We start from the raw sequence: 16,513 nt of genomic DNA, 5'->3' as shown, positions 1-16,513 counted from the left end.
AACTCAGTGTGTCAAATAGGGCTGAGTCAAGTCGCGTCTGAGGATTAAAAAAATGACTTTGGGACTGTTGGAAACCGTCACTGAAAATGACGGCTTAAAGTTGTCATTTTTTTTTCACAATATCACTGTTGTCTTTTCTCCTTGATGACATAGTGATAGAAGAAATCCATTTCAAAGGTATGATTTTTTGATTGATCAAATAACTAAGGATTTGAATTCTACATAAAATCTACCATAATACCTTTTGAAAGTTAATCTATGAATTAATGAATATATTTTTTTTATAGAATATTTATTACATGAGTTTAAAAATTAATGCAGATGTGGTCCCATCCTGAATATGCTTCCTTTGATGCAGTAAACCCTCCCTCAAGAATTTTTTCAGAGCTAATGATGTTTGTTGTCCAATGTGCAAATTGTCTCAAATGGAGGATAATCCCTACAAAAGGCTAGTATGAAGAAATCCGAGAATGTATCTTGAAACAGCCTTTTTCTTGGGAAAGTGCTTGTGAGTGGAGAGAAGATATATCATGTTGTGATCCAGCTAATGTTTCGCATGACGATAGTAGGTTATGGGCAATTGATAGACCTAATATTGCACAGGCTCCTAAAGAGTGGCAAATATTGACCAAGATAAGAGCCGAAGGATGCACAAGATTTGCTGATTGGAATATATTCCTTCTCAATTCTATCTTCTTGTAATTCACTATAACTATTATACGAATTAACTTTCTATCATCCATATTAAATTAAATAAATTTTAGATGTTGGTTTTCTCTTTTGTCCTTTATCATCATAAACTTTTTGTCTGTAGATATCTGACTGTGTTACGTAGTTCGAGTATAATTTGAGTAAAAAGGATAAATATGAGAAACTCACACACAAAATCTTATTTATTGAAATTCATTCTTGAATTGTATTTTTGCCTGTTTTTCTTTCTAAGTACATGCAGCATTGGTGTCCCTTTGACTTTGTAAAGTGAATAGTGATATTCCAAACACTGCTAATACACTGTGCAGTGTGCCCACTTCATTCTTCTACTACAACGCCTCTTGCATGGGTTTTCTCCACACACTCACGCGCGTGCCCACATACACCCACACACAAAACCCTCCTTGACATACACCAATTTTGGCATCCATAGGATTATGGTTGCATCCAGGATTCCTCACATGAAATCCTGATGATCACTATGCTTCGTGTGATCTACACATTGAACATGTTTTTAGAGTAGTTCCTCACATATTGGCGTTGATATGGAGCTGAGTCTTGATACACACTAGTCTTGATTTTTAATGGAAATAGATATTAACATCAACTCAGTGGAGGTCTTTGATTAACAATTGCTAGGGTGGAATCATGATTTCCTTTATACTTTGACATGCAAATGTTGTTTTTAATGAATAGGAGAATTTTATTACTGGCAATAATGTATATTTTTGTTACTAATATATATATACACACGTCCCAATGAGAAAATAATTTGGTATTAGACATGTGCAAGGCCTTATGAGGTAACCCATAATTATTTTCTCCAATTGCTTCTAAGACTTAATTTAGGATTTGATTAACCTTTTGTACTCTCTATTTTGATATAATGATTTGTTATCGGTTTGCCCCGTGATTTTTTCTCTCCTCATTGGAGAATTTTTTCCACGTTAAAAATTCGGTGCCTCTTGTGTGTGCTTGTTATTACTTTATGTTTTCTTTCACTTTTTATTAGTTTCTATCATACCTTTCATAACCTTAGAAACCCATATTTTAAAACCTTAATTAACTTTTGTGGTTACTACTCTTAACTAAGTAAACTTAAACATGAATCCTATTTGGATAATTTATTTCCATCCAGATTACTACAAAGCAATCAATTTAAAATTTTGACCTTGTGTGTGTAATTGATTACTCTTTATGTAAGTTAATTATTGATTTATGTTGATCTAAATAATTTTCACCATTAAGACTTTTCAGAATTATTAATCTATATATAAGTTAATGACTGATTTCATGATGTTTTGAGTTTTGGAATGAATGTAAAAGACTTAGGTGTGGAAAGTTTTTGTTTGTACATGGTGGTGGCAGCAAAGTGCAAGTTTCTAAAGTGCCAACTTAATTAGCAAACTTGGCATAATTGTGGTGGTGGTGGTCTGGTGATGGTGCAGGTGGTGATGGTATAGCATGCATTCTATTTTTGCATTTTTATTTTTATTGGCATGTTTTTCCGTAGGTATTTTATTTCTTTCATATGCATCGGTACAGGTCACTGCCCAAAGAAAAAACAAAAAAAAAATAACATAGATAAGATGTTGGTTTTTAATAAAACCGACGTTGCATAATAGAAAATAATTTTAAATAATATTTTGATCAGCCTAATTTTTATGTTAGTACTGTGGCATCCTGCCAAATGCTAACACAAAGCCCCATGTCAGATCTCAAGGCACTAAGTGGCGCCTCAAAATTTCGGCATGGTCTCCTTTGTTTATGTTAGCATTCCAAGGCACTAAATACTTGCACCTGATAAACGACATACACTATATCCTGCATATATACGTACAAAATAGAATAATAGCGGAAACCTATATACATCTAATAACGTATGATAAATCGGAGTGCGGAAGGATAATCAAAATACAGGATTATACAAACATTCTTCACTCTAATAAAAGTCCTAACGCTCAGTACAAGACCCATAATACTACTTGAACTAACTAACACGACTAGAGGGTATAGCCCCAGTACTCACCAAGTAACGGATTCTGTTTGTTTATATATCTGACCTACCAAGTAGCCCTCACTTGTGTTCTACACTTGTCTTGCCAAGCTCCAGATCTGAAACTAAAAAATGGAAAAGGAAAGGATGAATAACAATGGTTAAGGAAGCAAACAATTTATACCAATAACCTCTCCTAACATGAACGAATAAATATACTAAATCATTTTAACATACACAAAGTTTTATAGAATAAACTACAATTAACTAGTACATATAGTCAGGGATGAGTAACTAAACATTTTAAAACTCACATTAAATCATCAGTAATACTCACTATAACATTTTTTTTATATAAATCTAATTAACTAATGGAAACATTAAACATGTATTTCATTTTATATGTCAAAATAAAGCAACATATACTTGTGGAATTAGAGAGTTGGGATTCACGACTAGATCGCTCTCAGTCGGGACATGATATTTCATAATAAAGTATTAGTTCTTAATTTTGTGACTGGTCGCTGTTTACCATACTTGTGGGACCATTTATGCTGCTCAGGCTGGCCATTTAACGTGACCGTGAGCAATGGGTCTCTTTTTTATGTGTCAGAACGTTCGACTACTAAAAATTGTTAATGATCACTGACTAATCATCTCCGTCTATGCCTATCAGGCGTGTAAGTAATTTTTAAAATATACAATCCATTCATATACGACTACCTTTAAATTACAAGTTCACTGGTAAAGATAGAGAAGAATAAATCCAGATTCCAATTGTGACTCCATTCTCATACACATCCCATACCACGTATGAGTTTGATTGTCCCTATCATACATCCCAGGATAGTACATCATTCCAGATGATATGATAGACTATTCCTTCAGGTATTCACAAGTTCTTTGACAGTTCACAAAATAGCTACATATACATATCATTTCTTTTCTTTGAAAACAAATAAGAAATTATTTTTGAAAATAAATAACAAATTAACATTACAGAGTTGAGAATGGATATCCAATTTCTTACTATATAACTGTGGCCACGCGGCCTAAAATAAATAACAAAACAGAAACATAAAATGAGCCTCGCGTTATAGAAAGTAAATAAACATACAACCAATATCGTTATCCTTGGATATCCATTCACCAACCTACATACAACATTACATTGTAAAATGCAGACATCACCCCTCGAGTGTGACTCTTAGATTTTAATTTTTCATCTCATTTTCCCTTTTTTTTTATTCTTGCACTTTCTACGTTTTCAAACACATCATTCATTTTCTAGATTCATTCACTAAAATATTCATTTTCTGATATCAAATTCTTTTTCACACTTTGCAATTCATTTTTATTATTTTAATTGAAACTTTACAAAACTTATATCAAAACAGGGTCCGAGCAGTGCACAAAACCTAACTGGTGGAAATAACCCGGTGAAATATCCTACCCACGTATAATTTGTTATAAAATACAATTAAACATATCAAATATAAAAGTTCTGACATGAATTTGAAATAATGAAAAAATTCTATATTTTTGAAATATTTAACAAATTTTCGTTAAGACCCTATATGCAATTTTATAATCTACAATATCAATAGAAATTGTGAGCCCTTACAATTCTCTGTGATAGAGGATCCAACCGCGTGTGCGAAAATCGAGATGATCGGCATGGAAATCAAAATGAATCAAACTTCGAGGTAGCTGATTTTTGAATCTGGCCTGGTGATTTCGAAGATCTCGATGCCGTCGTCCTTTCTCCCTTCTGCGACGGAAGACAGTTTGGCCTCGAAGCTGATGAAATCCGAGGTTTAAAAGTCAAAATTTTCGTATCACATTCGTCTGATTTTCTACGAAACGGGATGAAAGAGAAGAGGAAATAAAAGAAAACTGGGTGAGTTTTGTAGAGGATGAGACTGCGATTTTTTTCCCTTTTGCGTTAGAGGTCAACGGTGATCCGTTCACGACGAATCTTCAGTTGAAAATTGGGAAAAATTCAAATTTTTAAAAAAAAAGTCTTGACTAATTTTTAACACATTTGAATGATGATGAATACTAAATTCTTTTAAAAATTATTTACATAAAGGTTGGGGATAAAATTGGTATTTTATTTATTGTTTCGTTTGACGATAACTTAACCGTTCGAACTCCAAAACTAACGAATGAATACTTTATTTTTTCTAATTTTTTATTCTAAATCTCATGGTGTAGTCTGATTATACAAATTATATCTTTAATAAAAATTTACTTTTTCGGCCCATTGGGAACCTAAAATTGACGTCGTTTTTATTTTTGACGATAATTTAACTTTTTCGACTCCAAAAATGACTATTAAATAGTTTATTTTATATAATTTTTCATTACGAATCCAATGGTATGATCAAATTTTAAAAATTCTTATTTTAGAAAAAAGTTATTATTTTAGCCTGATCCAACTAAAAAATTTAGGATTTTACAACTTTTCTGTTCGGACTAGCATTTAAGCGTGCTTATAAGCTAAAGTATGTTTTTCAATCATTTTGAATATAATGGTGAGGATAGATTTCATTAAAAATGATCAGAATAAAATTCTACAATTTTACCCTAAGTTCCACTTTCAAGATTTTCTCAAGATTTTACTATTTATTTTCCTCGAGATACAAATCGAAAACATAAGATTTTACCTTTCCCCCCCCCCCTTCTTAATACAAATTTCATCCTCGAAATTGAAATCATACCTTATCAAGCTTTGTCGCAATTTCACTAACATGACATGTGTAATAAACAACACATAACCTCAATTATCATCTATTCTTGGTTTTAAGTCAATCTCATTTTCAATTCATAAACCTTATGTCACCTATTTTTCATCAGCCCAATACATCCATCAATTAATCACTCTGAATAACTCTCATATTCCAATTAATCCATTATTTGTATAATCCTAAGACAACAATCAACTCACATTATATTACTCCCCCACCAACATCTATCAACAACAATCATTTCACATCTTCTCTATTCTTTATCTTTACTTCTTTCACCAATTACACCGTCTATTTTGTTTTACTCATACTTGCCATGAATATTACTTTTCAATGCATAGACTTATCACAAACACACCACTACTATTTGCGCACTATTTAATACTTCTTAATAAAATAATAAACAACATTCACACTTAATATATTCCTGTTATAATATAAATATCTACTAATACTAAATTCGCAAACTGCATTAAAATCTCCATTCCCAATACACAACTATCTTTATATTCAATGTAATATTCCATTTTCTACTCTACCTTACCATACCTATTTCATTAACAATCTTTGCCCCATACTACCTCAAGTCAATAACTTTTTATCAATCATAATCTCTCTGTGGTGTAGATAATTTCATTACTTGACCCGTATAAATAGTTTCTAACTCTAACAATTGTACAAAATCTCAGTAAAATTATATGATCTAGAGGAACTAGTATTGAATAGAACTCCATGTTCTAATATTATAATTAAAAATTGTACCTTCCAAAACTTCGTCGGAGACAGGTACTTTCTCTTGGGTCACAACCCTTGCTTGAGACTATGATAGAGGGCACTCTCTCCGGATATGTCCCACCTGACCACACACGTAACATGTCAGCAATCTTGTCTCGAAGGTTTCTGTGGAGTGGGCAGTTGGTAAACTAAAACCTACATGCTCTGAACCTGCCTTGTTGGTTCTTTTGACCTTGTTGACATCATTGGAGTCTCAATTGTTCTATGACTCAATGAGGGAGAAATCCTATAACTCGATAATGAAGTAACTCTATATTATGGGTTCATTGAGTTGAGGGAGATTGGCTTTGAATACATCGATTTCTTGGCCAAGTCTGATCTTGAAGGAAGAGAGGTCTTGGGTTGATTGGTTTGTCCTCGGGACATCTGTAATTTCATTTTCTCTCGTTTTTCACTGCTAGTTTGGTCTATTTGCCGTGGTATAAGTATGTCATCGACTTTGTTAAAACTTGATGGCCTTTTGGTTCCTTGAATTAGCCCATCTAAAATTTTTCTGAGCCACGCATCTTTAATCGGTTGACATCCACCCGAACATTACTCCCCTTTATGTCCCAACTTACCACATTCGTAACATGTCACTACTCTTTCTTTTGACTGATTTATATGTTGGTGTTTCTTGTAAAACTCTTTCATCTTTTGAACGGGTATTTCTATAGTCTCATTTTCTATGTATGGTTGTTTTTCCCACGACTTTGCTAGTTTCGTAATTGTTTGCCTCTTATTGGATCCTAACTACCTTTCTTCTACTGGGTTTTGAGGCGATGCTTGTATTATCCCTATTTCTTCTTGTAGCCTCCCTGTGTTGGAATATTTAGTCATTGATCCTTTTGGGATTTATCCTTAAAATAGTAGTCGAGCCTCTCTTCTATCCTCTCTAATTTTTTTATTTTTTGACTCACCATGATTATTTGGACTTCAAACATCTCCGATTGTCTTCTTTCCATGTGAGCCTGACTCTAGGATAACTCAGAGACTGCTTCTATGAACCATTTTATCTTGGTAACTTTACTAAACCTAGGTAGATCTTCTCCACCATTTTGACTCCTTGTCACGGGTCTAGTTGCACCTCTATTTCCGTTCATCTTTCCTAACCTTTAAGTTTAGTAATCTTCAATTTATTAGAAGCAGGGCACTTCTCAGAATCATGCCAACATCATTCTCATGGAAGCATTAACTACTAGTATAATAAGGAATTTAGTAATGAATACCATTTTCATTACTAAAAGAATGAACCTAGAATCTTATCCTATGCTTACTAGACTTTAAGGATTTCTAGACACAGAAGAGCTCGCAATCCCAATACAGAACTACTAATGAGTTCAAAAATAAGATTCCTAGTGACATTCTATAATCATCTCTAATATCTGTAGTATCAGTCAATTCTCCAAAACATAACAGATTTGTATCCCATACGGATCTAATGCTATGTTCTAATACCATCTGTGGCACCCCGCCAAATGCTAACACAAAGTCCCATGTCAGATCTCGAGACATCAAGTGGCGTCTCAAAATTTTGTCATGGTCTCCTCTGTTTATGTTAGCATTCCAAGGTGCTAAATACCTGCATCTGATAAAGGACATACACTATATCTTGTATATATACATATAAAGTAGAATAATAGCAGAAGCCTATATACATCTAATAACTTATGATAAATCAGAGTGTGGAAGGATAAACAAAATACAAGATTATACAAACATTCTATACTCTAACAAAAGTCATAACGCTCAGTACAAGACCCATAATACTACTTGAACTAACTAACACCACTAGGGGGTATAGCCCCATTACTTACCAAGTAACGAACTCTGGTCATCTATCTAACCTACCAGATAGTCCTCACTCGTATTCTACATCTGTCTCGTTAAGCTCTAGATCTGAAACTAAAAAATGAAGAAGGAAAGGATGAGTAACAATGGTTACTCAATAGGGAAGCAAACAATTCCTGCCAATAACCTTTTCTAACATGATCGAATAAACATACCAAGTCATTTTAACATATGCAAAGTTTTACAGAAGAAACTATGATTAATTGGTACATATAGTCAGAGATGAGCAACTAAACATTTTAAAACTCACATTACGTCATCAGCAATACTCACTATAGTATTTTCTTTTTATACAAATCTAATTGACTAAATAGAAACATTAAACATGTATTTCATTTTAATATGTCAAAATAAGGCAACATATACATAATACACAATGGTGGAGTAGTGGAATTAGAGAGTTGGGATTCACGAATGGATCGCTCCCAGTCGGGCCATGATGTTTCATAATAAAGTATTAGTTCCTAATTTTATGGCTGATTGGTATTTAACACACTTGTGAAACCATTTATCCGACTCAGATTGATCGTTTGACGTGACCATAAGCAATGTGTATCTTTTTGATGTGTCAGAACGTTCAACTATTAAAAATTGTTAATAATCAGTGACTCTGTCTATGCCTATCAGGGGTGCATGTGATTCCCAAATATACAATCCATTCTTATGCAACCACCTTTACATTACAAGTTTACTAGTAAAGATAGAGAGAAATAAATCCAGATTTTAGTTGTAACTCCACTCTCATTGATGGGACTATCATTTTTCTTCTCACTGGAGTTAATATTAATCTTACTTTTACCTTACTTGTTAGGCAAGTAGGGGATCGAACCCAAGAGAAAAGAGGAGTATAGTTAAGCTAAGAGAATAAAATTTAAATTGACTAAAAAGAATTAAAACTATTTTTCTTTGTATTTTTGAACTTATAAGAAAATTTAAAATAACTAGAAAATGAAATAAAGTAAATGATGTTAAAAGCAAGTAAACTTATTAAATTAAAGCACCATTGGAGGTGGATCTACCTAGAACATGCTGATGAGTAATTCCTAGTCTCTACCCTTTTTATAACTCAACTATAAGGGCTTGGTGTTAGCTCCTTAGATCGGAAAGTTTAGCAAATGAAATCAAATGAGAGAATATAAACAAAGTAGAATTCCTTCAAAACTTTCTACTACCAATTATCTAGCTAAGCATACTTTATCTTGATCTAATCTAAACATAAAATATCTATATTAAGAATAAAAGGTGCAAGAAATCTTAAAGAGAACTCATAAGTATTTTTTAGATAAAAGAAATGCATAAAATTAGAAACAACACAAAAACTTGCTCTAGGATTTTCCACTCTCCAATGGAGAGGAGCTTAGCCTAATGTCATTGCAAGAGAGAAAAAATAAAAGATGAAAGAACTTTTCTTCATTTCATGAAGAAACTTATAAATTCTTCTTCTTCTATTTCTTACAAGACTATTTAGTTAAAAAGAAAATACTAGAAGATTAAAATACAAAAATATAAGAGAAAAGGCTAGGAGCCTTAAATTAAAGGAGTCTTGGATGAGATAACCAAGAGGGAGGGAGAATTTCTCTAGAGATTGAAGCTCTATTTAAAGAGAAAAATGTGTATAGAAGAGTCTAAAAGTAGCCTCCACTTTTCTTTGCATAAAAAGACAAAAGATGAGAACATGAGTTAAGGATTAGGGCATTCCGAAGTGGGCCCAAATGTTTTGTCTTGAGATTTTGATTCCAAAACATTGATTTTCTACACAAGAAACACACGTAATTAGATTTATCTAGTAAATAAATTTCTTTATGTATAATTAAGCCTAAGTAACATGCTTATTACCTTAATATGGAGAAATAGGAACAAAAATAAAGATAAATGTCTGGAAAATGTGCGTATAATTCAATGTTTCGAGACCATCAATACACCCCCAAACTTATCTTTTTCTAGTCCCTAGAAAATAAAACTGCCACTTTCGCAGGCACCTCGAGTACATTTAACAAATGCAGCAAGCCCTTGAACTACTAGGTTACCCCTAGTGGACGAGTTTGACTCGTGAGGGTTTGTAGAGAATATACCCACAAAATTTCAACACTTTTTAGAAATATCAAAATTAAAATCAAAGTATGTAAGATGAACATAATGATATTTCACAAATCAGTCAAAGGTCATTTACATTTGAACACAGTTCTAAATTTTTATTCCTCATTTTAGAAAATTTCAAAGATAACTTGAGTGTTTGTGGGATTTTCTGATTTTTTTCTTTTTAAAAATAACATCTTTTTAAATAACAAGATTTTACCCCCTATTGCAAAGAATGTTCAATTCTACCTAAGTTCTAACTCGAAACTAAGCATCCTGTCTAAGATTGTGAGAGGTGTGGATGTTCACTTTAATACCTCTAAGGGACTTTATCTGTGATATTCCAGTTTACTCATGTTTTTACCATTGACGACTTTCACCCGACTGAACTAATTGGTCTCATTGGACTCTTTTCATTTTTGTACTTTTTCAGTTCAAACATTTTTGCTTTACTTTGGTCTTTTTCACATCTTTCTACTTTTAATTTTCTCAACTTTTTCATATTTCACCATTTTCTGGTGTTCTTTTTACAAAAAGCAGGTAGTCCTTTTCAAGGTATCCAGTCTAATCCTATGGTTGTTATCTAAGTCATATTAACCCCAGTTTTTTTTTTCTTTTAACCAGTCAACTAAAGAACAAGGAAGTCATAGTTTACTATACTAGGTTTCCCCTAACACTCTAGACAAAGAAGAGGGTCAACTCTTGTTCCATAAAATCTTATTTTTCCAAGTACTCAATCAAAAGTGAAATTTTCAAAGTAATTTTTTCATGATTTTCTTAATGAGGAACAATCGAAAAGAACTGTGTCACCTCGCCAAACGTTAACACAAATCCCCATGTCAGATCTCGAGGTACTAGGTGGCACCTCAAAATTTCAGCATGGTCTCCTCTGTTTATGTCAGTATTCCAAGGCGATTCAACCTGCACCTGATAAACAACATACAATCCTACATACATACATACAAAATATAATACTAGCAGAAGCTTATATATATCTAATAACGTACGAAAAATTAAAGTGTGGAAGAATAACCAGAATACAAGATTATACAAATATTTCTCACTCTAACAAAAGTTCTAACACTCAGAACAAAATCTATTACTTTTGGACAATCGACACCACTAGGGAGTATAACCCCAATACTCACCAAGTGACGAACTCTGACTGTCTATTTGACTCATCAGATGATTCTCACTCGTACTCTGAAACTAGGGGCTACATCCTCCTCAGGATGACAGTAATTTTGCCAATAATAAACAAAAAGCAAGAAATCTAAAAGATCGGAGAATTCGTGCTTATCTAACCATTCCTACTTCTCATTGCTTAACATGAATGATCTCACATATCTCAGGGAAATTTTTATGCTATTGGTTTCCTCAAATTCCTAATATAACTGTAAAGCTAAATCAAACATTTAAGGTCTCGAAGAACTAAACCCTTTAGTAAAACCTCCGAAAAATATTACGCTTTTTACTTATTATTTTATTCTAAAAAAAAAATAAGAAATCAGAAAAATTGACAACAAATTAAGAAGAAAAATAATAATAAATCAGACGTCGAAATCGAGAAAAATGGTTCTCACTTGCATACAAACGTAATTTCAACAAATTCAAATATCGTTCCGAAATTTTCGATTGTTCTCTTTCTCGTTCGAAAATAAATTTCCAAAATTTAGTGCAGAAAAAATTCGATTTTCAATCAAATGTAGCTATGAAGATCGACACCTACCAACTCGATTTCCCATTCGAAGGACCGAAAATCAGAATTTAAAAATAAAAAAAATTTAAAAATCGTAGATTGTAGAACAGAATCAACAGATCCGATTTTTTTCCTAATATATTGTGCAAGGAAACATTAATAACAAAAAGAGAATGAGGGATCAGGCTTTTGGAGTCGAACACTACTTCAAAGATTTATTTATTTATTTTAAATTAAAAACCTACTGACCTCCATTCATGGCCTTACATTTTGGAATGAAAATCTCAATGCAAAAGCATTTGGGCCCACTTTGGAATGCCCTAATCCTTTGAAATGCCCTAATCATTAACTAATATTCTCATCTTTTTTCTTTTTGTAAAAAGAAAAGTGGAGGCTACTTTTAAACTCTTTTACACATATTTTTCTCTATAAATAGAGTTTCAATCTCTAGAGGCTCTTTTTCTCTTATCCAAGACTCCTTTAATCTAAGGCTCTTAGCCTATTCTCTTATTTTTTATATTTTTATCTTCTAGTTATTTTCTTTTGGCTAAAAATTTTATAAGAAGTAGAAGAAGTTGAAGTTGTAAGTTTCTCTATGAAATGAAGAAAAGTTTCTTCATCTCTTATCTTCCCTCTCTTGCAATGACGTTAGGCTAAGCTCCCTCCATTGGAGAGTGGAAAAGCCTATATCAAGTTCTTGTGTTGTTTCTAATTTCATGCATTTTTTTTTTAATTAAAATGCTTATGAGTTCTTTTTAAAATTTCTCGCACCTTTTATTCTTAATATAGATACTTTATGTTTAGATTAGATCAAGATAAAGTATGCTTAAACTAGATAATTGGTAGTAGGAAGTTTTCAAAGAATTCTACTTTGTTTATGTCTCTCATGTGATTTCATTTGCTAAACTTTCCAATCTAAGAAGCTAACACCAAGCCTTTACGATTGAGATTAGGAATTGCTCATCAACATGTTCTAGGTAAATCCACCTCTAATGGTGCTTTAATTTCATAAGTTTACTTGCTTTTAATTTCATTTACTTTAGTTCATTTTTTAATAATTTTACATTTTCTTATAAGTTCAAAAATACAAAGAAAAACAGTTTTAATTGCTTTTAGTTAATTTGAATTTTATCCTCTTAGCTTAACTATACTCCTCCTTTCTCTTGAGTTCGATCCCCTACTTACCCCACAAGTAAGGTAAAAGTAAGATTAATATTAATTTCGGTGAAAAGAACAACGATAGTCTCATCAGAATTTTGGCGCCGCTGCTGGGGAAAGGTAAAGGTAATAGTGGTAAGTTTTGATTTAAAATTCATTTATTTCATTTTTATTTTATTTTATTTTATTTTATTTTTTCTTTTGGTTTCTTTCTGTAAGTTCAAGTGTTCTTGAGGTATTAAGAGAGAAAAAAAGAAGAAAAAATATTGAAAAAAAATATCATTCCCATTTTCTTTTTCACCATAGACAGCAAAACTTAAACTTTCTGCTCCGATTTTCGATTTACTATTATAGTATATCGATTTGGAGTAGAACAAAATTTTTTATAAAATGTGACTATGTCAGCAAGATTGTGATAAGTCAGATTCCGTTTTTGAGTCCGTTTACTATCATTTCTACTAACATTTCTGTTTTATTTTTTGTAGATGAACATTTTTTTTCTTCTTTTCTTTCAATTTCCTTTAATCTTTAGTTAGGTTTATTTTTTTGTTTTAGAAACTCTTGTATAAGATTCTTTGTAATTTTTTTAATTATCCAAGAATGCTTGGATTGTAATAGACTAAAGAAGAACGACGGGTGGATAATACCATCACGGCTCCTTAGGTTCGTACACCAAAATTGGAGTTGGTGGCCTAAGTCGACTCAAACCGTCTTCACCCCATCTAGCACGGGAGGTAATCTTGAAACACCTACGCCTCTCTATGCTAGTGGGTTACTCCTTGCTTTTGTATGTTATTTTTCCAATTTGTACACACTTGAAATAGTTAATTAAGTAGTAAAGAGCACCCCTCTCCTAGGGATGACATGATAAGATAAGGATTGGAAGTCAATACCAATTCCTTGCTCTAATTAAGATAATCAACTCACTAGTCATCCAATCAAATTAAATAAAATCAATTATACTTGACTATTGGGCCCACGAGCTCAATAAGAAAAATTTCGCTTCAAGTTGTGCCAATTGCGCTTCTTAGTCATCTTTTGTATCTAATAAGATCTTGCCCTTTGAGGGGATAGACTCAGTCTATTCAAGAAAGGAAGGTGATTTAAGAGTGTCCTTACTTATGCATTGTGCGCCACCTCCAATCTGGAGATCTGAATGATTCAAAATTAACTTCATAAAATCGAGTTGGAAGGTTAGGTGCGCTATTTCTACCCAGTTAGGAGTTGTTTAGCTTTAGGCAACCTATTTAGGTCCAGTCTTTTCTTTTCGTGATTGTTTAATCGACTGTGTGATTTGCATTATCATGGAGTTTAGTAGAGAATCTTGGATCCCATGCGTCCTATATGATAATTATGATCATCTCCCGAGTGTTATCCGAGTCTACCCATGTTTCGTGCTACGAAAGCCAATATGCATCATTCTTAAAATTCTTATTGGATGCCGACACCTAGTTCGTTCGACCAACCATACCACATAGATAATTGGTTTCCCTCGGATACCATACCGTGTCAGAACAAGTTCACTCAAGGTAGTCATTTTGGTAATCATGAAGATTTTTATATGCACGACACCTCGATGATAAATCCAACAATAATTCTCCAACAATTTTATGATTCTTAATATTTCTCTGAATATAGAGCTGTAGAGCCAGAGTCAACATTCAATGACTCATTTTTGTCCTCTCCTCTAACTTCATCATTAGAGTCCTTGATGACTGAGTTGTTAAATCAACAACAATAGTTCATCCAACAACAATAGCTCCATCAACAACAACAGGACATAAGTTAAGCCTTAGCTAGCATAGGAACTCAATTGAGTCACCTAGCACTATCTTTAGAAGAAGGAAATTTTGATAAATTCAAAAATGAGGATATCTCCATCCTAGAAAATCTACCATTCTTTCAAAATAACTTTAGTGACCAGTTCTATTCTTCTGAAGATTTCGATGATTGTCCATCAATAATTGATAACCCTGTCTCAATTGAAGTTCAAATTCAAATCAATGAGGTTACAGTTCCAACTGAAGCAATGATGGAAGTCCAACTAGGTCAGCTTACTATGCCCTTAGAAAAAAAAGAGAATGGTTAATTTTCAAATGAGATAATCCCTGAGAGCCAACCAATGTTTCAAATTCCCCATGAGCTAATCAATTGTACAAATTTGACTAAGGAAATTGATCCACTATCAGAAGAAACTGTTGTTCAGGAAGAACAAAGGATGAACTCTAATTTGTTAGTCACACCAATTTCGACCACTACTGATCTAACCTCGTACCCCATCCAACCTATCCTTTCATAAGATTGTAAAGACTTTGCCTATCTTACAACTTCCATTCTCTTAGGAAATACGATGATTAAGAATTGTTTTGAAAAGTTGATAACACTAAGAACTGGGGATAAACGAGAGATGTTAATCATTTTAAAAACCTATTTTCATATCCCAATGATGATCAAAATTTGTCTGCTTATCATTTGGGGTGAAAAATTGATCGTCGTGTTCATAAAATTAGATGCTAGGAAAATACCTAGGATTCGGACCTTTTGATAGGTCTGGTTAAAGACGTTAAACTTAGGTGCTATTTGTTAAACTGAACAAATAAGTGTTGAATGATTATAATTGCTGAAACTGTATAAGCGCTGAATTTAAGTACTGAAATTGTTGTCTGTTTACCGATCTGAATTGTGCTGAACTGATTCAAATTAAGCACTATAATCACCTAAATTTATTTGTCACATAATGTTGAAAACTGGTAAATTGACTATATTACCCTTTTCAACAGTTGTATGTTTAAGGGAAAATTATTAATAAAATACAAAAATAAAAATTATTTATTAAAAAATACTAAATTTAATGAAATTTATTTTGGGAACCTAGCCGTACAAATTCTCTCTCCCCACATAATTTAAAAAGTAAATTTTTAATTTTTTTAATTCAAATTAGAAGAGAGAGAATATTAAATATAAATATTTCATTAAATATTAAATATTAAATAATCCAAAAAAATAAAAAAGGAAAGAGGAAATTTCTCTTCCTCTTTTATTTTTTTGAAATATTTAATATTTAATATTTAGTATTATTTAAATTTGGGAGGAGAGAGAAAATTTAGGCTCTTTAAGTGTCAAAATTTTCTCTCTTTAATTTTGAATTAATATTATTTTTTAATTTAAAATTAATATTATTTAATTTGATTAATATTATTTTTTAATTTGAATTAATATTATTTTTTAATTTGAATTAATATAATATTTTAATTTGAATTAATATTATTTAAATACATAGATGAGAGAGAAAATAGGAGAGAGATAATATTGGTGTGGGTTGCCTTATTAATTTGTGGGGTTGCTTATATCATTATCCATATGACCTAAGAGGTAATATCATTTCTAGTATAAGGGCATACTTGCCGTGTTGAAAAAGACTGGTGCTTTACCGCTTCAGCAAAAAAATTAAGTGATCCAACTTCACTTAATGCTTTTCACTTATTTTTCAAAACAACC

The sequence above is a fragment of the Akebia trifoliata genome, unplaced genomic scaffold, assembly GCF_017979445.1.
Source record: "Akebia trifoliata isolate Shusen 1 unplaced genomic scaffold, ASM1797944v1 Contig00053, whole genome shotgun sequence".
Lineage (NCBI taxonomy): Eukaryota > Viridiplantae > Streptophyta > Magnoliopsida > Ranunculales > Lardizabalaceae > Akebia > Akebia trifoliata.
The sequence above is the reverse complement of the archived record's forward strand: the minus strand, read 5'-3'. Positions refer to the sequence as shown.